The following is a 24393-nucleotide window of genomic DNA, read 5'->3' on the forward strand; positions in this document are numbered from 1 at the left end:
GCTTTCAGGCCTCATTGCAACGGGGTAGATTTGCCATTGGCAGCCTTAAATGACTTGGACAAAAATGGTGTAATTTTTTTCATGTTCCAATGGCCATAGTTTCAAGGTCAGAATCAGGACGAACCGGTCAGCAAAATAAATTTTCTTGATTATAATTCTTAAGTAAGGTTTTGAAAACACATATTTCCTGTGAATAACAGAGCCGAAATTTACTTTGCCAATGAATATTGAAGGAGAATGCTGTTTGAAATTATACAGAAATTTCACAACAGCTTTAGAACGGGTAAGTGGGGTTCTATAAGCTAAATCAAATTTACAGACAAAAAAAATATTGCCAACTCTCTTTGGAAATTTGGTATTAAAAAAGAATGCATTAGAATAGGAGAAGAAATATTCCTTAAACCCATAGTTTCAATTTATGGATCAATGTTATAGGCAAGCACTTGAAAAATGTCGGCACAGAATTGTTAGCCATAAATCTTATTTCTTGCTGATTCACCCGTTTGTAATCAACGCTTCTTTGACAAAATGGTTCATCAATGTCAAAAAATAAACCTGGTTATTTCCTTGAAACGCTGATGTGAAACTACTCGGAGAAAAGGCAGTTCTAGCCCCCGACTGCCAACGCTGGTGTGTCCCAGGATCCCGTTAAAGTGGAACGTGCTTGTCGGCACAGTATGGTCGCCTGCTGGGCATGGTCTGATTCCCTCCGCCTTCTAAATGAGTAGGTTTTCAATTTACTATCTGGGCACTGAAAGGAGGGCTTACGGTTAGTAGTAATTACAGTTGGTAATGTGCACGATCTAAAACAAAAGAATCTGGTGCACTTTCAATGAAATTATTTTAATTCATTGACTTCTCAGAAAATTTCAGTCCTGGCCATCTATTCCAGGAGCATGCAGTAGGTGGCACCTAAAAGCTCTTTGGAGGCGAGCAGGCGCCATTTAAGCAGGAGCAGCCGCCGCTGCAGCCGTTGGCACAGATGAGAAGTCAGAGATTGCAGGGGGCGGCGGAGGAGGAAGGCCGGGGGCCGGCGGGGCGGCTGTGACCGCGCCAGGCCCGCCCGGGCTGGGCGGCGCAGGTGCGCGGGGGCGCGGGGCGCAGGTGCGCGCGGGGCGCGGGGGCGCGGGTCGCTCGGGCGGGCGAGCAGCTGACAGCATCGTCACGGCGGCGCGAGGGAGCGCGCGCCCCGCCTGCCTCCGGGAGGAGCCCGCATCCGCACAGCCTGCGCTGGCCTGTCCTATGCGAGGCGAGCTTGGCAGAGGCGCGGAGCGGACTTCTTCCTCAGGTAACCGATGCCCCCTCCTTTGCTGTGGCTTCCCTGCGTCCGCAGTGGGGCACTGACGGCGCTGGCATTCTTGTTCGCCAGCCCTGAAAAGGGATTGCCACTATCTGGGTGGGCGAGTCAGCAAAATAAATATTGGAGTTGGCAAGGGGAAAAAGCTGCATTTCTGTATCTTTGTCAGGGAGTGTGAGCATCTTGATACCTTTGTCTAAAACATGTTCTTTAAAAAAATAACCTATATCTTACACATTGTTTGGGATCCCTTCCAAAACAGGAATTAGCGTTTTAGAAAATTCTATGGTGCAGGTGTTCCTGTTAATGTGGAAGTTGATTTGATGGGTTTACGAAAGTCATAAAAAGACGTGGCCGAAGGAAAGATGCGGAGCACGTTAGCCGCTGCTGTCTTGTTCAGCGTGTTTTCCTGCTAGACCGCAGCCGTTCATGGGCTTGGCCGAGACTTGGCTGAATGTTCTAATTCTTCTTTTAAAAAAGATTGCGTTTCGTGATATCTACGTGTGTTTCTTCCTGTATCCTTGTTGTCAGAGCAGGATGCAGGAGAGGCACAGCATCCCGTCTTTAGTTGTAAGAATGTGGTTCCCATAGATGACAAGGACTGCTGACAGCTCCCGGGCTCACCTGCAAAGCTTTGCTGGCTTCTCGCGTGGTGGGGACCTGCCTGAGTTGTCTGTCCTGAAAAATGCTGTTTTTCTCTTTAAAACTCCAATGCATGCACGTTCTGTGGGGATTTGGGTGACTTCTACAGGAGCAGCTCTGTGAATCGTGTTATAGCCATGAACGGTGAAATACAACGTTTGGGATTCAGCGTCTTGGACTGTGCGGTGGCACAACTTACCTTCCCTAGGAATTTATCCTACGTGTTTGCCTTCTTATCTTTTGAACAATCCCCTTCCATGTGAGAAGCTAGTCTTAGCTTAGGGACCTTTTCTGCTTTGAACTAAAAACTTTAAAAATATTCTTTTTAAGGGTGATTTTGTAGGTAACAATAAAAGGCTGGAGCATTTTACATTCCAGATCTGTCCAAATGTGCTGCTTCTCCAGTGGCATTTGGCTTCGAAGAGGTGGAGTGGGAGGGAGAGAAAAGGGGAGGATAAAATCTGAATAAATTTAACAAATTTGTGGGGGAATCATACTAGTTTTTCAGTTGTCTGAAATTGCAAATTGTCAACAATTCTGTTTCTGGAAATGCTGGAGGTCCTGTGTGGCGCAGGAAGACCCATAGTTCATCTTATAGAAACAGAAGATGGAAGGCAAGGAAACATTTTCATCTCATTTAACACATGGCATTTCATTTGGTATTAGGGATGATGGTCCCTGGGGAACACAGGGAAAGGAGGGGAGAGAGAAAAGTGATTGCCGGCTGTACCACGACACGGCATTGCTGCTCGGTCCTCAGTTCTCTCTGCAGATGGCAGATATATATGCATGGTTATTGCAGAAACCTCCAGAATCTTTTGTTAGAGCTTTAATAGAGTTGTTTCTAAGAGGAGACTCAGAAAACACCCAAATTGAATTCCAAGTTGTGGAAGTCCCCTTTGAGCGTGTGTCTAACAATCTAGCATCCTCAGCCATCAGCAGTGCCGCTTCACCGTGAGAGGAGCAGAGAGGGCTTGGTATTAATTGCATGTTGTACACATCCTATAAACCGCACATGACTTTGTGGGAAATGTATTATTTCAGGGTGAATCCTGGCTCTGCTCTGATGCCTGCACATCTTACTGGGAAAGTAAAGCCTTTGAAAAATAAGGGGGGTTCTTTTATCAAAGAGTGTCTCTGTGATAAGAAAAACATATTGTTCATTCTGCTGATTTGGTGGCCGTAGTTGACATATTAGTATATTAGAAACTAGCCTATTGATTTAGACAAAATCCTCATTTTCTCCCAAGATAAATGCAGTAAATTTTTGCAGTAAGGCAAATTTCTTTGTTACAAAAAAGAAGCATTTGGTTGTCTGGGGTGAGGCGGTTGCCTGCCAGCTGTTTTAAGTTAAAAGGGCTCGGTGCTGCCCTGCAACTTTCAATTCGGATAACCAGTGTGCCCCATTCCCACTAATAAGGTGGACTGGATGGATCTGTCTGTCTGTCATCTATCTACCCATCAACCGTCTATCTTTCTATCTATCATGTATTTCGTATGGGTATTTACAATGGACAGATGTCTCTTTAAAGGAAGACCTGATTTCTGTGCCATTGATTGTTTGTGGTTATAATTTTTATAGGAAAATAGCTCTTCTTAATCCAAAGGGAAGGTGATGGTTGTCATGACACAATTGCTATTGTTCTCTTACAAATTGAATTTACACACGCATGCACATTTAAGGATTAACTTAAAATCATTTCAATGATTTCAAATAATGCTTTAGTTTTTAGTTCATTATGTGGTTGCAAGTCTCTCTTCCTTGACCAGGTTAGTATTCTTTAAAGTACTGGCACAAAGGTCCTCTCATTCCCTCTCCTTTGCTCTCGCTGCTGGCAGATTCCGGAAAGCAAGATTCCTGTAGCTCTCTCTTCAATGCAGTAAGAGCCTCCCTGTCACTCAGTGTTGTCCAGTAGAAACAACGTGGGAGCCACACGCATCATTTAAAGTGTCCTATAGTCACATCAGAAAAATAAAAGTAAACAGGTAAAATTAATTTTAATAAGCATTTGCTTTAAACCAATACATTAAAAATCACCATTTAAAGATGTAACTAATACAAAATACTATTGAGATATTTTACAATTTTTTGTTAAGTCTTGCACTTACAGAACATCTCAGTTTGGATTAGCCATGTTTCAAGAGCTTGATAGCCTGTGTGGCGAGTGGCTGGGGTATTGGCCAGCACGGCTATAGATTAACCTTTCGGCAAAGCAGTGTAAGAGCTGAAAAGTCAGGAGTCAATAAATTAAACCCCTTGAACATTATCAAAAATAAATATACGAATGCTCCTCAGTTGCTGTAAGACCTGTGTCCCGTCCTTCCCTGCCATTAACTAGTGGTACAATTTTGAACCTGTTACTTACGTCTTTATCAGTAAAATGAGAGGATGGGGTCAAATAAGTCCCTGATTCTATGAAGTATAATGAGTGAAGAGACTTAGCACAGGGTCTCCTGTGGCAGAAACAAAGGGGCACTTCTAGGGGTGGGCGTCACCACTTTGGATCAAGTTTGCTTCAGTCCCGTCCAGTTACAGACGTCAGCAAGTGAGCCCCCAGGTCCCGTTAGCAGTCATTCCATTTCCATATTTCAATTGCTTTATTGGGCAAATAGCAGCAAACATATTGTAAAATCGATAAACAGCTGGTGAGCTAGTATTTACTGGGTGATTGAAGATGCTTCACACATCTTTCCACGTTATCCTTCACTGGTATGTGTGTTTTCGATGTTTCTATCTATTTCAACACCGTTGGATAAAGTTTGGAGAAATGTAGTGCTTTATCATTGACTGACTCGTGAATACTGACTCCTTGAAATGCAGAAATGCAGGACCTTAGGGAAAAGGTGTCAGTGTCTCCACCCAGTCCCCAGATAGCCTCTGTGATCAATGGGTGCTGGAGGGGTGGGTACCATTTCCATCACACGGGCTCTCATCCTGGAAATCACAATGGGAGATTTAAAGAGAGCGGCGTTTTGTATGAAAGGAATTTGTGCAGTGTTTTTCTGAAGCTAATTAGTGTCTGGAAAGTGATTGTTTTTCTGGGGAAATAGGAGAACACAGGAGCTTCCCATTAGGACTTGCCATAATAGTCTCTTTCTCTCCTCCCTTACCTTCTGAAGCTGGGCTCCAGAAGGGATGCTCCCCAGAGCTCGGCCAGGAGCCCTTGCACGGGGAGGCTTTCCTTCCTATGTCATCTTTACACTCCCGTCGTTTTATTGGGGCACTTCTGTGACTTTTGAGTGTGGTGTTTATTGTTGGATGATACTGAGCAAAAAGGGAAAGTGATCAGTGTCCAGGTCCCTGCATCCAGAGCAAAGCCAGGAGTCACTCAGCTCTACAGGAATCTGGCTGGATGGCGTTTTCCTTTTTGTATAAACTTGGACTCATCTCCCCAACTCTACCACCCAGCTGCCTCTCCCCGGGCCCCCAATTACACATACATGCCTAGGATCATTGCCTGCTCGCCTAGGAAATAGTCCCCTGAGATTTAAAGAAAGGGGCCTGTGGACTAGTCCCCTCACTTACAGAGGACTGTGCTTCTCTTTTGATGCCTTTTTGAACTTCTTTGGGTTCTTGACCACAGAATGAATGGGTGGGCACCGCAGAGTGCAGAGTGGCATTCCTGTTTTAGTAAGATCCGTGTAAGTCTTGACAAGCCAAGAGGAGGTTGCAACTGTTGAATGGTAGAAATGACTGGGTGACGTAGATTTTGAAAAGAACCTAAATTTCCCAGAATATCATGACAACCAAATGTTTGTTTATTTTTGATTTTCCCAGATAGATTTACAGATGACACTCCGTGCATCTCTTCTTCATTCTTCCATACTTTTGAGTGTTAGTTTAAATTCCTCTGAATATATTGACGATTTCAGATGGAGAAATAAATCAGGTTGTTGGAGCAAATATTTAAACATAAAGAATAAAGTTGTAAATCTAGGAGAATTATGATTTCTTTCACCTGCTCCCAACGGTGTATGAGGGCTATTTCCTCACACCTAACATAGTCCAGTGCGTTATCAAATGCTTTGATCCTCTCCAAGGTAACAAGAAGTCTGTTTCTCATTACTCATTTAATTGCATTTATTTGTGTCACATTGAGCATCTTCTCATATGTTAAAAGTAATTTGCATCTTTGGGATCTGCATGTTCTGCCCTCTGCTCACTTTCCCCTTAGTTTACAAGGATGGTATTCATCCTGGGTAAGGCTGTGGGTCTCCACTGTGCTCGGCAGACCTCACCATTCCCTCACCCGGGACAGGGCTGGATCCGCTTGGGCCCCACTGAATCTGTGTCTCCGGGGTTGAACCCAGCAGTCTCAGGTGACTGGATGCTCACCAACTTTGAGACCCACTGTATTAAGGAAATTAGAACTCATCTGAAATAGGTTGTAAATATTTGTTTCTAGCTGTCATTTGTCCTTTGATGTGGTTTATTGTTTGTTTTTTTCTGAACAGAAATTTAAAATCTCGTATGTAGCCAAATTTAACAAAGTAAAAGTAAAAAAAGTAATTTTGGAGGGCACCTGGTGATCCCTATGAAATTTAAAATGCACATACTCTTTGATCTAGCAGTTCCACTAATGGGAATTTATTCTACAGATAGACGCAAAAATGTGATGAGGTATTTATGTTTAAGGCTGTTTGTTAATCAAAAAAAGCACTTAGTGAGAAACTGGTTGATAAATGATGAACCAGCTCTCTGGGGAGTCCTATGCAGTTGTTAAAAAGCACAATATGGCGGTGTATGTACTGACATGGACAGATGTACGTGAAACGCTGTGGACACTGCACTCCCGTTTGTCTTTCTGGCTTTCTCACTAATTAGCTAGTGGTTGATATCTGTCTCTCTTTGACTTGATACCATTTTGTTAACACCCGACTGTGATGCTGCTTCCTTACCATTGACCGCTCAACTTGTAACTCACATGGTAAATGTTTCATTACCAACCCTCCTTCCCATCCTATTTAGCTCTTGGAAAGAGGCTATTTCTGGTGATTGAGACAGAAATGATATTGAGTAAGTTGCCATTGTGAATTAATGTGGAACGATGAGCCCAACCAAGTTAATACCTTGGAAAAGCATATGACTTTGTCTTTTATTGTTTTGCATTTCCAAACATGAGATATTGTTGATATTTGCACTGGTAACTTTCTTGTGCTATTTTCATTCTTCCATGGACGTTCTAAGAATTTTCTGTCTTGAGATTATCCATCTCTGTCCTTTAGGACAATTCTAGATTCCAGTGAAGCTGTTCCACATGGAAACACAAGCCATGCTGGGGCTCTACAGCCCTGAGACAGCCAGTGCGACCCAACCCTAACTGTAGGCCTTGTGCTAATTGGGAACTGTGCTAATTAGAAATCTGTACTAATTGGGAATCGTGAGTCTTTATTTTACCCCAGCATTGAAAGGTGCGTGAATCCTAAGCATTTTCATGTCACCACCTTTCCTTCTCCTAAGACCTGCAAAGACCAGCAAAATCAGAGCTCCTACTCCAACTCCAGTCTCCTGTGGCCTGGGCGGTTATTGGTCAGCCTTGTTAGGCCTCTTTGCCCGTGGTGTTAGGGCTACATTAAAATAATGACGGAAACACCCTGTGACGTGAGTATGACCCGTGTTTTTCTGCAAGCGGGTGTTATATTGACCACTTGGTGTGGTTGCTGAGGGTACAGCTTTTGGTGTGGACCTTTTATGAGGCATCTAAGATTTTTTTGATGAGTCATAGAACATACACAGTCATTCATTATTAGCTGCCTAACATCATTGTTGCACTTCTTAAATTAATATGATACCGGTCTGGAAGTTGCTTGGCAATATTGCAGGTCAGCATAAAGTGCTTCCTTCCTCAGTGTTGCAGAGTCAGAGCTCCTGTTCAGTGGTTGCTAACTTGGATTGGCCTGAATGCCTTTCCCGGCTTCCTAAACCTGAGTTGAAATGCAGGTTCTGCCACTTATCGGCTCTGCAACAGTGCACTGTGGCTTTAACCACCCAGAGTCTAGCTCCCTCATCTGTAAAATGGGGCTATTAATACCTAAATCAAAGATGTTTTGAAGATCAAGCTTGTCTCAACACTTGCTAGAGGGTCAGGATTCCGGGGTGTGAGGGTGGTTGCCATCTGAGCAGCCTCACAACGGTTCCCCTCTCTCCCCGTCTCAGATTTATTCTCCTTTACAACCTGGCGTGAAGCCCAACGGCTCATAGTTGCTCTTTGCTTCTGGATGGATTCCTGGCCTCCAGCGTCAAACTTTCCTCATCTACCTAGTATGCGCACTCTCCAATTAATCTTAAAATATTGACTCTTTTTCTTTACATCTTTCTCTTTGAGCCAGACCCACGGGGACTCCCCATCTCGTATCTGGTTAAATCTGCATTCCTTCTTTCACTAGTGCTCTTTTCCTCTGTTCCTTGCCCCTGCTCATCTCCCCACAGGCAGGTCCGACTCTGTAACTGAATTCACACTGTTTTCAATATGCAAGAGTATCCCCTGCTTGAGATTTTTGTTGTTCTAGACTGGAGCTGTTCATCTGTGTCATGACTCTAGGGGTCCTGGGCTTGACTGGGAGCCTGCTGAGGGCAGGTGTTGCTAAGGACTATCTGATGTTATGTGTCTTTGGGTTCTAGACACATCAGTAGCTACAGCCTTTTATAGCGCATTGTGCTGAGTTTCCTAGTAACCACAGAGCAGACACAAATAAATACTCATTGATTAATGGTTCACAGCTCCTGACTGTACGCCCTTGCCTTTCTCACTCCATCAGCTTCTGACCTCCTGGGTGTTCTCGTTTGCTTTGCAGGGGCATTGGCCCCTAGTTCCGTGTCCTTCCTCAGCCTATGTTCACATGCCATCCAGGGCGACTTTAGTCTTTTTCCTCCAGTCCTTGTAAGGGGCACACCCACAGTCACAGTGAGAGGGGATTTGGTCAGCCCGGATCCTCTGCCACATCCAGAGGGACAGTGGAGCATCCCTGCCTGACCACAGCATCCCGTCTGTACAGCATGCTTGTTCAACCTCTCCTCAACCCTCGCCCAGAACTTACATTTCATCTTGCCAGCATATTCAGTTGTTATCTTCCCATTAACATTTACACATGCTTATGTCCCTGTATTTCAAAATGAATTTTAAAAAACACCCTCTTTTAAAAATCAAAACTGGATATCCGTCAGCCACCAATTCACAGTCTTTCCTCCCATTCACAGCCAAAGTCTCGGGAACGATTTCTGAGCTGCCTGTGTGAATTTCTGCATCGCGTGCTCACTCCTCCGCCTACTGCCGTCCAGCTTCCGCCCGTGGTGCCATCACAGTGTCTCTTGCTAGTGACTTCCAAGTGCTTCCCACTGGGGGTGCTCTCCAGTTCCCCTTGTGCTTCACTTCTTAGTCCCAGTTCAGGCTGTCGGGCCTCTGGTTTGAAGTCCTCACTGCCCTTGGCTTCCACAGCGGGCGCCGTCACTGCAGGGGCTTCTACCCTGAGGCCATTCCTTCTTTTAATTCTTCGCAGACCCACCGTCTTTCCAAACGCTGAATTCTAGAGTCTCCTGTGGCATGTCTGAGTCCCCTGCTCCCTTCTCTTTGTCCTCACAAGCCATCTCATCCACACTCTGGCCTGCAATCCCTGCCTCAACACAGATGACTCCCAACTGTGCATTCTGGGCCCGGATCCTACAGCTGGCCCCGGACCATCATCCACCTGCCCGCTAGACGTGAGCCCTTGACCGTCCCAGAGACCCTTTCACCATCCTCCCCCCAGCTGACCTTTGCCCGGCCTTCCCCCAGGAAATGATCTCATCCCATCTCTTCAGTTCCACCGAGTGGAAACCTTGGGAGTTTTCCTTGACGCGTTCTCTCTCCACATCTTAACTCCTTCCCTCACCAACCATCACCAGCTGAGCTCCCTCCTGGCTGTCACTCTAGTCCAAGCTGCCCATTTTTGGCCTGATTTGTAGTGCTGGACTTCTCTTGCACTTTCTCTGTTGAGGCCAGGCCCCTTCAGTGGCTGCATGTGGCCCTCCAAAGGTCTGTAGGGTCTTGGCCGTGCCTCACCCTCCAGCCTCACCTCACCTTGCTTTACCCCGTGCTGACTGTGGCAGTCACACCACCCTCCTCCGGACAATCAGAGGCCTCCGGGGATGGAGCCTCAGTCTGTGGAGGCCTCTCCCTCTGTGGCGCCTGCACACGGTCCTGGTCTGGCTGTTAGGAGACATCACTGGCAGCAGCCCTGCCTGCAACCCTGTCGTGGAACTAGCGGCCTAGGTGTGGTCCACACTCCTCCTCTGTTGTTTCAGCCTGCAGCCACGTCGAGGTCCCACTTAGCCCAATGAAACATATATGGCAACCACAGGTGCATGGCCAGGTAGTGATGACACCCAAGTCTCTGCCCATGTTGCTGTCACCTGGGGCATGTTGCTCAACCTGGCCTTGCTGAGCTGTTCATTAAAGTAAAATACAGATGCCTTCACGCACCAATCAGATTCTTAGTCTACACTTCCTATGGGCCGGTGGTGTTCAGGCCCTGGGGAGACAGCAGTGAACAGAACAGATACAGTGCTCTTGTGGAGCTCACAGTAGAGTGGAGGTGAGCACAGATCTTAGAGTCAATTCATAGTATGTCAGAAATGGATCTGTGCTGTGGAGAGAAATGAAGCAGGAAGAGGTTACAGACTCCAGGGTGAGGTTGGGATTGTGAATTCAGTTGGGGTGCTGAGGGAAAGTCTCATTGAGAAAGTGGTGTATGAACATAGGCCTGTGGAAGGGGTAGGGGGAAGAGTGCTCCAGGTAGAGGGAAGAGCCTGTGCAAAGGCCCTGAGGCAGGAGCATGCAGATATGTCCAAGCAGCAATAAGGAGACTAATATGGTTGGAATGGCATGAGCTGAGGGTAAAATAGGAGGAGGGAGGAGAGGGTGCCGGTGGGGGCAGAGTCCTTTAGCTCTTACTCTCAGGGAGACAGGATGGCCGAGGGAGGGTTTTGAGCACAGGAATGACGTGATCTGGTACCTGGCTGGGGAGATGAGTGGAATGGCTCAAGGTCTGAAGCAAACTGGCGGAGGCTGCTGCAGTGATCTAGGTAAGAGGGGATGGTCGCTTGGAGAGGGTGGGGGCCACGGGGAAGGTGATTCGTGGTTAGGTCTGGACGTGTTTGGAAGACGTCACTGACACACTTTGCTGATGGATTGGACGTGAGGTACAAGAGGACACGGGGGCTTCAGGAGGACTCCACGGGGTCAGGCCTGGACGACTGGAAGGAAAACATCACCACGGACCCAGATGAACACAGTCTACGGGAGTGGTTCGGGTGGTAGAGGGTGATGGTTCCATTTTGCACATGTCTCCAAGGCAGTGGGTGGAGATGTCCGGGAGAGAGGGCCACGTGAGTCCACTCCTTCCCTCAGTCCTCACCGAGGTCCTGGGACAGCGGGGCTCAGGTCTGTCCCTTCTCTGTGCAAAATCCTCCGTGGCCTCCCGTCCTTCTCACGGTAAAAGCTGCGTCTGCCCCTGCCCACCTGTGCCCACTGCTTTGCTGGCCTCATCTACTTTTCTCCCTTCCTGCCTTCTGGAATCCTGCAAGTTCCTAGAACATGTGACACTGGCATCTGTGTTGGTACCTGCTGTTCTCCCTGCGAGGGTCTCTTCCCGCAGGTATGCGGAGTTCGCACTGTCACCCCTCTCAAATCTTTGCTCAGATGGCAGCTTTCCAGGGAGCCCTTCTCTGGCCTCATGTCATCTCTGATGTCCACCACACATTCTCGAAATAGAACTGAAACATATTGCGTTGATGTGTTTTTATCAAATGCGCCCACACCCATGGAAATCCTTCATTTGGGAGACCTTTAAAATGATAAAAAATGTGATTTTTGAGTTTTTGACTGCGCACATAGCTTTTTAGGGATGCGTTTCCTTTCCTTTTGGCAAAATCCTGTATTGGTGGAAGCATTTTTATACATCTCTTTTCAAAATGCTCTCTCCAAAGGACAATGGTTTTTCCAAGCAGGTACTGTGTCCCTCCCTTGTATTTAAAATGTCACCTTTCTATTACTGGGAAGGAGGGAGTGTGCTTATTTTGGGGAAATAGCTGCTCTATGGCAGACTGCTAAAAGCCACCCGCCACACGGAAAATGGGAATGAATTTACCTCATTTGCTTTCTGTAGAAAAGAAAAACATCACTTGCCTTTTAATTCTGCAACACTTATATTTCCTTTGCTGCGAGATAACTAGTGAACCATTGTGTGTTCAACAATATTTTTGTGGTTGCTTCTCATCTCCATGTGAAATATTGTAAAGAATCTACTATATCTTAAAGGTCTCTTTTATATATTAAAAAATAAATAAAATATCCAAATGCGTGTCCAGTAGTTCCCGCCGACTTTTGGCTTCAGCTTCTTTGCTGCAACAGCTTGCTGGTGAACGACGTGATGCAGTCATTCCCCTCTGGTTGTGTGTCTGTGCTGGTACCACCTCTCCTTTGGTAATTTTCTATGTCAGTCGATATTGCCAACCTCCGAGTGGTTACTCTTACATAGATTTTTCAAAACTTTATTTTGTTTCTTTGAAGAGTTCCTTTATCTTCTCTGGTACAATTTCCTTGGTTGGCCCACAAAAATGTGTTTCAACAGCAGATAATCAGTTAGTATGTGCTAAGTATTTCCGGTGTGTCTGGCCTTGGGATGGAGGCCTTGGCATGCTGGTGAATGTCTCGCACAGGGACGCTGCCTTCGTGGCACTGATATTAGCGGGGGGGTGGTAGAGAGAGAAAATAGGAATAATAGTTAAATACCGAGAGAAGAATATATGTGCTAAAGAATCCTCTTAGCTAAAGAGAATCATTCTGGCAAATAGATGCTCTGAAGTGTGTTTGGAATATTTATACTTTTGCTCCACTGTTGCGCCAGTCTCTCCCCTGTGTAACTTCTCACCCTGGTTTCCTCGCGTCTGCAGCGTCATTTTCTATTTCTCTTCCTGTAGGATTCTGAGAGAGGTATGTGTTTTAGTTTGTTGCCATGCATGTTGGTGTATTATTTTAAATATTTTACCACAGCGGGAAAATAAGACTTTTCCAATGGCTTGTGGCTTTTTCCCTTTCGATATTAATAAGAAGAGGATTCTAAGCACTTTTTAAAAAATCAAGTTTAGTTAAATTTTGTAACATATTGGATTATGTATGACGTGTTGTTAAAGTTTGCCCAAAAAGAAAAGCAAATACAGGTTTGTTTTCATGTCCTAGAGCAGTGCAGACCAATAAATATGCAGTATGAGCTGCACGCGTAATTTTGCATTTTCTAGTGACCATCTTTAAAAAAGTAGAAAGACAAAGGTGGAGTTAATTTAAATAATGTATTTTATTTTACCCAATGTGTATGAAATGTCATTTCCACTAGTAATCGGTATCAAAATTCTGAGTGTGACATTTAACATTCTTTTTTGTGGGAGGCATTCAAAAGCCCATGCAGGACGTCGCCTTCGGTTTGGCTGATTTTCCAGTGGCTGGTGGCCCCCGTACTGGACAGCGCAGTCTCCAGGCTTAGTTTTAAATGCCATGGCTGATAGTGATGGCTGATAGTGATGGCTTCACGTGACCATTAATACAAGATGAAATTAGGGCCAGGAAGTAGGTGCAGATTTTAATTGGTCTTCTCAGGAAATTAGATTTTTTGGCCTTGTCAGATCAGATTAGACCCCGTTGCTTCCTGTGTCATGTGGATGACAAAGGAGAGGGGCCTGTCTGCTCCGCCAGCGCTACTGATGCTGGGGCTCATTGTGCTCACGGATGAGTGTGGGCTTTAATTTGTGCGTTAGTTGTTGCTAACAGTGTTTTCACTTACAATCACGTGTTTTTATTGTAAAATATACATGACATGACATTGACCATTTTCACAATTTCCAAGTCTAAGGTTTAGTGGCATCGAGGGCATTGACGTTGCTGTGCAAACACCACCACCACCCAGCTTCAGAACTCTTTATCTTGCGAAACAGAAACTCTGCACCCCTTAAAAATGAACTCCCTGTTCTTTTCTCCCCCCAGCACCTGTCAGCCACCATTCTAGTTTCTGTCTCTGTGACTCTGACTACTGTAGGGACCTCGTATAAGTGGAATCGTATGGTATTTGTCCTTTTGTGGCTGGCTGATTTCACTTACTATAATGTTCTCAATGTTCATTCACGTTGTAGCAGGTGTCAGGATTTCCTTTTCTTTTAAGGCTGAATGATGTTCTACTGTATGTATACGCCACATTTTGTGTATCCGTTCGTCTGTCCATGGACACTTGGTTTGCTTCCACTTTTTGGCTGTTGTGAATAATGCTGCTATGAACGTGGGTGTACAAATATCTCTTCAACTATTTCAATTGTATATCTACATGTCAATTGTATATCTATTTTACTTATTTTGGTTATATACCCAGAAGTAGATTTCTGAGTCTTATGGTAATTCTATATTTAATTTTTTCCATAGTGGTGGCACCATTTTAGATTCCTACCAGCCATGCATGGGGTTCTAATTTCTCCATATCTCCAACACTTGCTATTTGTTTTCTGGGTTTTCGTTGTGATTTTGATAGTAGCCATCCTAGTACGTGTGAAGTGGCACTGCATGGTGGTTTGGATCTGCATTTCCCTGATGATTAATGATGCTGAGCATCTTTTATGTGCTTATTGGCCATTTGTATATCTTCTTTGGAGAACTATCTATTTAAGTTCTCTGTCCATTTTTTAGTTGGTTGGTTGATCTTTTTGTTGTTCAGTTGTAAGAGTTCTCTATATATTCTGGATATTAGATACTTATCAGATATATGAAATATTTATCCCATTGGTATATCCTCTTTTAAGTTTCTTGATAATGTCTTTTGTTGCACAAAGTTTTTAATTTTGAGGAAGTTCAGTTTATCTATTTGTATGAAATTACCAAGTGGCCTCCTATACCCAAAGCAATTTTGAAAAAGAAGAACAAAGCTGGAGGCTTCACATTTACAGATTTCAAAGCTTACTACAAAGTTACAGTAGATGAAACAGCGTGGTACTCGTGTAAGAATAGGCATATCGACCATTGCAAAGAATTGAGAGACAGAAATCAACCTTCACATTTACAGTTAATTGATTTTTGACAAGGGGGTCAAGACCACTCATGGAGAAAGAATTGTCTCTTTAACACATGGTCCTGGGACAAGTGGATATCCACAGGTAAAAGAATGGGTTTGGGTTCCACTCACACCATATACAAAAATTAGCTCAAAGTGGATCAACGGCCTAAATATATGAAGTAAAACTGTAAAACTCTTAGAAGAAAACACAGGGGTAAATCTTCATGACCTTGGCTTTGCCGATGGAGTCTTAGATATAACACCAAAAGCAAAATAGATCATGATTGTCTGAAGGAATCGTTTTTAGCCACTTGCCAATTTTGTAAAGTTTTAATTAGCTAAAACTAGAAATCCACCTAACCAAGTAGGCAGACACAGTATCGTGTTCCCTGTGCTGACCTTGAAGGAAGGACCCTGGGCTGCGTGTGGCAGCACGGTAAGCTGTCACCCGTGGCACTGAACACGTGATGTGCAGTTTCTGTGCTCCATCTGCCTTCATCCTTTGATATTTACAGCCATGTGCCGCATAACAAGGTTTCAGTCAATCATGGACCACATGGACGACGGTGGGCCCATAAGGTTAGTACCGTATAGCCTATAGGAGTAGGCGATACCATCTAGGTTTGTGTGAGTGCACTCTGTGATGTTCACACAGTGATGAAACTGCCTGACAACACATTTCTCAGAATGCATCCCCGTCGTTAGGCGGTGCCTGGCTGTATTTGCCTGCAGGGTCAGCATGCTGCATTGGGCATTTAGGGTCAGACTTGGTAACTGGTCCTTTTGACCAGGACGATGGTATTGTTTTCATTCACATGATTTGCCTTTTCATTTCCCTTACCCGCATGGAAAGAAAAGGCATAAAGCAGATAATGGCCAAAATGTAGTCAGGCTCTTGGCCTTCTGAAGTGTCAATCAGTGCATTTTATTTGGCTCTTTGGGATTCTTGGCCATCGAACTTTCTCCAAATGAGGTAGTTTCAGACAAACATCAGTTAGTCTTATTTCTGTGCTTAAGCTGTGGGCTTTTTTGCCTCTCAGTAACGAAACTCTTAGAGAATAATTTGTTCTACCCATTCCATTCCAAGAAATTCCCCAGTTTCTCTCCACTTATTTATTCTTGCAGATATTATGAGTCCTGCAGAGAGTACCTGAGACCCCCCCCACTCTGTCCCCACCCCCATATGGGATGGTGGCTCTGTCACCTGGTGAGGTGTGTCACCTGCTTCAGCACCTGCCCTGACATTGCAGGGGGGGAGTGTCTCCATAACACCACGAAACAAGATTCCTGCAAAAGGATTCTGCTTCTTTGGGGAAAGACGAGCCATGGGCGTTTAACTCTTGTTTATCATCAAGCAAACGCTTCCCACTAACGAATCTTTCATTTTTTTGGTTCAGCTAAGAAGGTACATGAAACAAATCTTTAATTAAATTGAGCTTCTAATTAGATATAAAAGTACACTCTCTTACCTAGAGAACTTATGCTCTGTTGAAAATTGTTAATATCTTTTTAAGATAGCCTTATTTATATTGTCATATTGGTAATACTCTTTATTTTTACTTAAATGAACCATTTACCTTTTATTAGTGGTAGTTTTAAATATAGGCTCTAAGTACCAACTTTAAATAAGGAATTTCTTTAAAGTTAATAAGGTTTAGGTGTTATAATAAAGACAAATCTGTCTGAGGAGACAGCACTGTGGAAAACCAAGGCAGTAACTGAGCAGGGACAGCTTGTTTGAACTTTAGGAAGCATGTGTTCCTCCGAGCTCAGGCTGTGATGGGTGATTTTGGCAGGACAGTGCACTAAATTATCAGACTTTTCTAAATGCTTGCTCTCAACGAGCTGAATTCTTCCAATCAGTGGTTATCCTCTGGTTTCAACTATTTGTTTTTGAAGTGGGCTTGATAAAGGGTGTCTACAGATAAAGATGTGGTTTTACCCAAGGAGTTTCTTTCACCTTGTTCGCATGAATCTAATGTTTCTTCCAAAGGATACTTGATTGGGCAATTTTTGTGACTCAGGAAATCAAAGTCCATTTTCCCTAGAATCTAGGCCTCCAGGCCTGGGATAGCCTCTAATAATTCTGCACACAGTTACAATGCGGAGCGGGTTCCCTCACATGTCCAAAAATTCTCCGACGCCAGCTGGGTGTCCTACACTTCAACCCAATTCTGACCCTGACTACCTGGAGATGGCATCAGATCCCATAGGCTGAGGCCTGTAAGACTCAGTCCCACAAGACTACCCTCCTTTACAGATGCCAGGGGCAAGCCCAGTTGTTACCTGTGCTTCCAGCTGACCAGCTGTGAATCAGAGGTTCCCAGGGCCCCTCCTTGGGTTTGATTAATTTGCTAGAGTGCCTCACAGAACTGAGAGAAACATGGTATGTACTAGATTACTGGTTTGTTATCAGAGAATATGGCTCAGGAACAGCCAGATGAAGAGATGCGTAGGGCAAGGTATGGGGAAAGGGTGCAGAGCTTCCACGCCCTCTCTGAGCTCCCTAGTCTCCATGTGTTCACCAGCTTGGAAGCTCTGTGAACCTGTCCTTTTGGGTTTTTATGTAGACTTCATCACATAGGTGTGGTTGGTTAAGTCATTGGCCATTGGTGAATCATTCAACCTCCAGCCCCTCTCTCCTCCCTTGACATTGAGGAGGTTGGTGGGGACTGAAAATCCCAACCCTCTATTCATGGTTGTGTCCCACGGTAACCACCCTCTCATCCTTAGGTGCTTTCCAAAAGTCACCTCATTAGCATAAATCATAATATAACAACATAATCAAAACATAACATGGTGGTGGAAAGGGCTTGTTATGAGTGACAGACACCCATTTCACCTTTATGGCTCTGAAGCATTTTCAGGAACTGAGGACAAAAGACCAAATATGGGGCTGGCCCCGCGGCCAAGTGGTTAAGTTTGTGCTCTCTGCTTCTGTGGCCCAGGGTTCGCTGGTTTGGATCCTGGGTGTGGACCTACACACTGCTCATCAGGCCATGCTGTGCTGGCGTCCCACACAGAAGAACTAGAAGGACCTACAGCCAGGGTATACAACTCTGTACTGGGGCTTTGGGGAGAAAAGAAAAAGAGGAAGATTGGCAACAGATGTTAGCTCAGGGCCAAACTTCCTCAGCAAAAAGCAAACCTTAAAAAAAATAAAGTGCTGCAGAGGGGACAGGCCCTGAGTCCCATCCCCTCAAGACCGTCTAATCTCACAGAGCACTTCCCACTAATGCTAAAAAAAAAAAGACCAAATATAACAAAAGATGCTCCCATTGCTCTTCTAGCTCAGGAAATTTCCAAGGGTTTGGGGAACTGTGAGCCAGGAACCGTGGACAAAGACCAAATAGACATGAGAAGTATATTTTGGTCATCTGAATGACCAAATATATATATCTTGTGAGTCACAATATTGTATCTCTAACCTCATTTTCAGTATTTGAAATGTCTTATTCTGAATTCTATATTATAGAACACATTTTTACATTTTATGACACTTTAAGATGGGTAGTTTACTCCCTTTTTTGATTTTTTCCCCTCATTTGTCTGTCTGTCTATAAGCTTTTTTGGAAGTGCAAGGGCCTGCAGAGATAGTCTAGTCCAAGCAAGTTGAAGAACAGGAAAGAAGAAGGGTGTCTTTAAAGTCGTTCCAGACAGCCTTCCTACTCAGGGGCTGGATGGCTGGTGGACAGATCTGTGCACCATCAAGAAAAGCCACTCTAGCTGCCTCCGCGAGCCAACATCATGATTCTTTCACCCGTCAGTGGACAGCCAGAGACCAGCAGGCTTTTGGTAAAACTGACAATGTGAAAGAGAACCAGAGATATCTCGGATAAGAGAGCACAGTGGCAAGGAACCTCAGTTGGCCTCTTGTTGAAATTCAGCGCGGTGTCACCTGACCTAAGATGAGAAAGTGCTTCTGCGAAAAAGGAAAAACCAGAGTACAAGGACGGAGATTGAAAATATAAGGGAAAAGGTTCTCGAGAAATCAAGACTGGGTACAATCTGTCCATCATCTAATAGAGGTTCCAGAATGAGAGAAAAGGTACAGGGGCTGGGATGATGTAATTTTAAAAATAGAAGAAAATTTCCTCAAGCTGCAGAAAACATCAGGTTTCTAACCCTTCCCCCCGCCCCAACTCCCACAATTAAAAAGCAGTTCTCGGGGTCTCTACCAAAGAGAAGGGGAAAGGCCAACTTTCTTAGGAAGGAAGGAGAATCATACTGGCTTTGGAATTCACATCAGCAACCCTGGATGATAAAGTTAAAGATTAAATAATCCTTAAAATCTGAAGGAAAAAGAATTTGAACTTCGTTTGGCTGCAGAACTGTATCAGTCAAGTGAGAGGGCATGAACCGAGAAATGTTAGCACCATCGAAAGAGTTTATCAGTCATGTTTATACCAAAACATAAAATGGATCCAGTGAAGGTGATAAACTGAAATACAAAAATTGGCAACTGAGCATTACTTAGGTAAAAAACAAGCTAAAAAAAATAGGGGAAAAATGGTAAGACCCAAGTGCTGCGGATACAGGAAATTACGCTTCATTCAGCCAAGTTTGATGAAAATGGCCTTTCTTTCTCAGTGTGTCCAGCCCTACTGTGTGCGTCTGCAGTGAAAAATCTTTACGAAATCCTTTTAATGCTGTTTATTGATAGGGTTTAGAAACAACCTGCGGACAAAGCACAGAAGACTTAATTTAAATTTTAGAACAAACTGTAAATATTATGTCTGGAAAAGTTCAACACTGGTATGTGCTTTAAAATAGAGTATAACAAAAATTAGGCAGTGGAAGAAGGTAGTTGTGCTAATTTCATGCATATGGTTCAAAGTCAACAAGTCAAGGCATTAGGATCTATTATGCAAGCAGGTAGCACATGGGTTAAAATTGCAATGGCGCACGCTGGGAAACACAGTTGAGTTTCTACTCTTTTCTAACAGTGGTTAATTCTGCTGAAGCAAGGGCCTGGCTGTGGATAAAGAATGTTTTATAATCTCCTTTATTTTTTTTTAATCAAGTACGTGCATTGTGTCATTTTTCATTTGTTGGAAAGTTTTTAAGCTGAGACCACAAGAGTGGTTGGGGTTGGTCTGCGCAGCTCTCATCGGGGGCTTCCTGTGCCTCCACTGACACTTATGTCTCCTCAGAGACCAACCTGCCATGCGCCTTGTGGATGCCAGCGGCTCCTGCTTTCTCCCAGATTTGCTCCGTCAGAGTTCATCTCCAGACCTGTGCACATGATCTTCCCTGTCCTCAAACCAACCCCCTTTGTACCAATTGTTCCTTCCTTCTTCCTTAATCCCCAGGTTTCCTTAAAGAGAAATCTACGCTTCTTGTCTCTCCAGCCATCTTATCAATTCCTCTCACTCTCAAATCCACTGCAAAACGACTTCGACTCTCTTCATGTCCCCCCACGTACCACCCAGCGGAAACTTTGCCAGTGTTTGTCTATCTCCTACTCCCCAAAATCAAAGCCTTACTTTCTATTTCTATCATACTTGATCTCTAACAATAGTATTCCTTTAATTGGGGTCTGAGAACAAATCCTATTGCATTTCCCAGTTTTTTATGATTTTTGTAAAATTTGAGATTTCATTTCCATGACAATTTTAAAAGAGTAAATTCATTCAGAATAATTTGGACAGCCACCTTATAACAGTAACAGTGTGGGGGATCAGAATTTGTCACCCCAAAATGTGTCTCTTTGACTTGATTATTTTTAAGAAAAAAGACTCTGGAAGAAACTTTGACCTTCCCCTGAACTGCCTAAAGGAATTAAGATGGAAGGCCTGTCCCAGGGAGGAACTCTCACCGTAGACAACTATAGTATAATATGAACTAGGTGTAGTAGTTAGGGGGGAACCTAGCAAGGCCCATTTGATCAAAGTCCTCCCCATGCATCATTGTCTTTGCAAGGCATGGCAAACATTTGTTTACCAAACATTTGCTTTTCCATCTCCATGTCAACTGCCTTCTTCCCCTTTGAAGTCTTGAATCACTACCCCCAGCATCCTCCTTTGTTTTTAGCTGATGATGCTATTTAAGGTGGTAGCTTTGGCCATTTTGGGGAGTTACTCAATTTTCCTGGGTTTCTCCCATCTATACATGTTATTAAATTTGTTTGATTTTCTTCTGTTATTGTTTTTCACGTCAATTTAATTCTTAGCCCAGCCAGAAGGACCTAGAAAGGTAGAGGAATATTCCTTTCTCCCCTACAACAATGCAGTGTTCACACCTTTGTAACCACCACCCACAAGAAGATATGCATTTCCAGCACCCACCAGGCTGCCTTGTACATCACAACTGTCAGCTTCAACCAGGATGTTGCATATATTGTGCAAGGAACAAAGCTGAGCCTGTTACCTTTAGGCCATTGTTCCTGACACTGGGGTCTGTGGACTTGTTCCTCTGTCTGTGAGGCAGTTTCAGAATCCATAGACAGTGACATCATATGCAGTGGATTACCACTCCCCCCAGTGTCTCTCTTTTTTTACGTTAACAGTTTTATTGCGATGTAATTCACTCAATTAAAGTATACAATGTAATAGTTTTTAGTATATTCACTGGGTTGTGCAGTCATCACCACAATCAGTTGTAGAACATTTTCATTGCTCAAAGGAAACCCCGTGCACTTTACCAGTCCAGTCGCTTCCCATTTCTCCTCGATGCCCACCCCACTCCATCCCTAGGCACCCACAAACGTGCTTTCTGTCCCTATAGATTTGCAGTTCTGCACATCTCATGTAAATGGAATCATACAATATGTGTGGTCTTTTGTCATTGAATTCTTTCACTTAGCGTATATTTTTGAGGTTCATCTGTACTGTAGCCCGTATATGTACTTCATATCTTTTTATTGCTGAGTAATATCTCCTTGTATGGCTATACCACGTTTTACTTATTCATTCATTAGTTGGCAGACATTGGGGTGGTTTCTACTTTTTGGCCATTGTGAATAATGTTTCTGGGAACATTCATATATGATTTTTGTGTGTGGCTATGTTTTCATTTCTCATGAGTATATACTTTGGAGAGGAAATTGCTGGGTCATATGGTAATTCTAGGTTTAACCCCCTTAGGAAGTGATACCATGTTCTCCAAACCAGCTGCACCCTTTCATATTTAGCCCAGCAATGCACAAGGGTTCCATTTTTCCACATCCTTGCCAACATTTGTTATTTTCTGGATTTTGTTTGTTTTTTGTTATAGCCATCTGAGTGGGTGTGAAGTGGTGTTTGCTTGTGATTTTGATTTGTATTTTCCTAATAACTACTAATACTAAGTGTCTTTTCATGTACTTAGTGGCCATTTGTATAGCTTCTTTGGGGAACTGTATATTCAACTCCTTCACCCATTTTTTTTTAGTTTTGTTGTTGAATTGTAAGAGTTTCTTATATATTCTGGAATTAATTCCTTATCAGATATATGATTTGAAGAAATTTCTTCCCATTCTGTGAGTTGTCTTTTTACTTTCTTAATAGTATCCTTTGATACACAAAAGTATTTAATTTGGATGAAGTCAGATTTTCCAATTTTAATCTTGTTGCTCATGCTTTTGGTATCACATTTAAGAAACTATTGCCAAATCGAAGGTCATAAAAATTTAGGCCTGTTATTTTCTTCTAAGAGTTTGATAATTTTTGGTTTTATTGTTAGGTCTTTGATCCATTTTGAGTTAATTTTTGTATATGATATAAGGGAGGGGTTCAACTTAATTCTTTTGTGTGTGGATATCCAGTTGTCCCAGCATCATTTGTTGAAATAACTTTTCTTTCTCTATGGAATTTTCTTGGCACCCTTGTCCAAAAAATTGACTAAATGTGAGAGTTTACTTCTGGGCTCTGGATTTTTCCATTCATCTATGTCTGTCCTGGTCCAGTACCACACTATCTTGGTGATGATGTCTTTGTAGTGAGTTTGAAATCAGATAGTATGTGTCCTCCAACTTCGTTCTTTTTTTAATTCAACATTGTTTTGACTATTCTGGGCCTTGTGAATTTTCGTATAAATTTTGGGATCAGCTTGTCAATTTTTGTAAAGTAGTCAGTTGGTATTTTTCTTGGGATTGCATTGAGCCTGTAGTTGACTTGGGGAATATTGCCATTTTAACAATATTAAGTCCTCTGATACATAAACATGGGTGTCTTTCCATTTTTTCATGTCTTCAGTTTATTTCAACAATATTTTGTGATTTTTCAGAGTGTACGTTTTGTACTTCTTTGTTAAATTATTCCTAAGTATCTTAATCTTTTTGATGATATTGTAAATGGAATTGGTTTCTTAATTTGACTTTCAGATTGTTCACTGGAAGTGTGTAGAGATACGATACAACTGATTTTTTATATGGATGTTGTATTCTGAAAACTTGCCGAGCTAGTTTATTAGTTCTAATAGTTTTTTAGCGGATTCCTTAGGATATTCTATCTACAAGGTGGTGTCATCTGCAATGGAGATAGTTTTATTTCTTCTTTTCCTTTTATAGAGGTAGATGCCTTTTATATCATTCCCTTGCCTAAATCTCCTGATTAAAACCTCCAGTAAAATGTTGAATAGAAGCTGCAAGAGTGGACAGTCTTGTCTTTTTCCTGATCTTAGGGAGAAAACATTCAGTCTTTCACTGTTAAGTGTTATGTTGGCTGCAGGTTTTTCATTACGTGCCCTTTTTCTGGTTGAAGAAGTTTCCTTTTATTGCTGGTTTAAGTTTATTATTTTTTTTTATCATGATCGGGTGCTGAATTTTGTCATTTTTTTTCTTTTTGTATCTACGGAGATCATGTTGTCTTTTATTTCATTGATATATTGTGTTATATTAATTTTTGGATGTTACACCAACTTTGCCTTCCCAGGATAAATCCCACTTGGTTATGATGTATAATACTGTTTACGTACTGATGGATTCAATTTCCTAGTATTTTGTTAAGAACTTTTGTATCTGTATTTATAAGAGATGCTGGTCTGTAGTTTTCTTGTGATATCTCTGTCTGGTGTTGATATCAGGGTAATATTGGTCTCAGAAAAAGTGAGAAATGTTCTCTTCTATTCAGTTTTTTGGAAGAGCTTGTGAAGGATTGGTATTAATTCTTCTTTAAGTGTTTGCTGGAATTCACCAGTGAAGCCAACTAGACTTGGGCTTTTTTTGTGGATAGGTTTTTGGTTACTATCCTGTCATAGGTTTATTCAGATTTTTTATTTCTTCTTGAGTCAGCTTTGGTAGTTTGTCCATTTCATCTAGGTTATCTACCTTGTTGGCATATAATTGGTCATAGGAGTCCCTTATAATCATTTTTATTTCTGTAAGGTCAGTAGTAATGTCTCCGCTTTCATTCCTGATTTTAATAATTTGAGTCTTCTCACTTTTTTGTTTGGTTAGTCTAGCATAA

The 24393-nt window shown here is 43.0% G+C and overlaps 1 protein-coding gene across 4 annotated transcripts in view; it reads left to right on the forward strand.

Moving 5' to 3' along the window:
* The first annotated feature begins 617 nt into the window (after positions 1-617).
* Positions 618-24393, forward strand: part of DIRAS2 (DIRAS family GTPase 2) — a 31349-nt gene continuing 7573 nt past the window's right edge. Inside the window, exons 1-2 of one of the 4 annotated variants that reach the window (XM_070590376.1) lie at positions 1126-1288; positions 3779-3925. The gene's annotated coding sequence lies outside the window, so the exon portion shown is untranslated. Of the gene's footprint in view, positions 725-910; positions 1289-3778; positions 3926-24393 lie in introns of those variants that run through there. The other 3 variants (XM_070590377.1, XM_008507878.2, XM_008507877.2) reach the window with 3 other exon arrangements.

This window comes from Equus przewalskii, chromosome 22 (genome assembly GCF_037783145.1).
Source record: "Equus przewalskii isolate Varuska chromosome 22, EquPr2, whole genome shotgun sequence".
Lineage (NCBI taxonomy): Eukaryota > Metazoa > Chordata > Mammalia > Perissodactyla > Equidae > Equus > Equus przewalskii.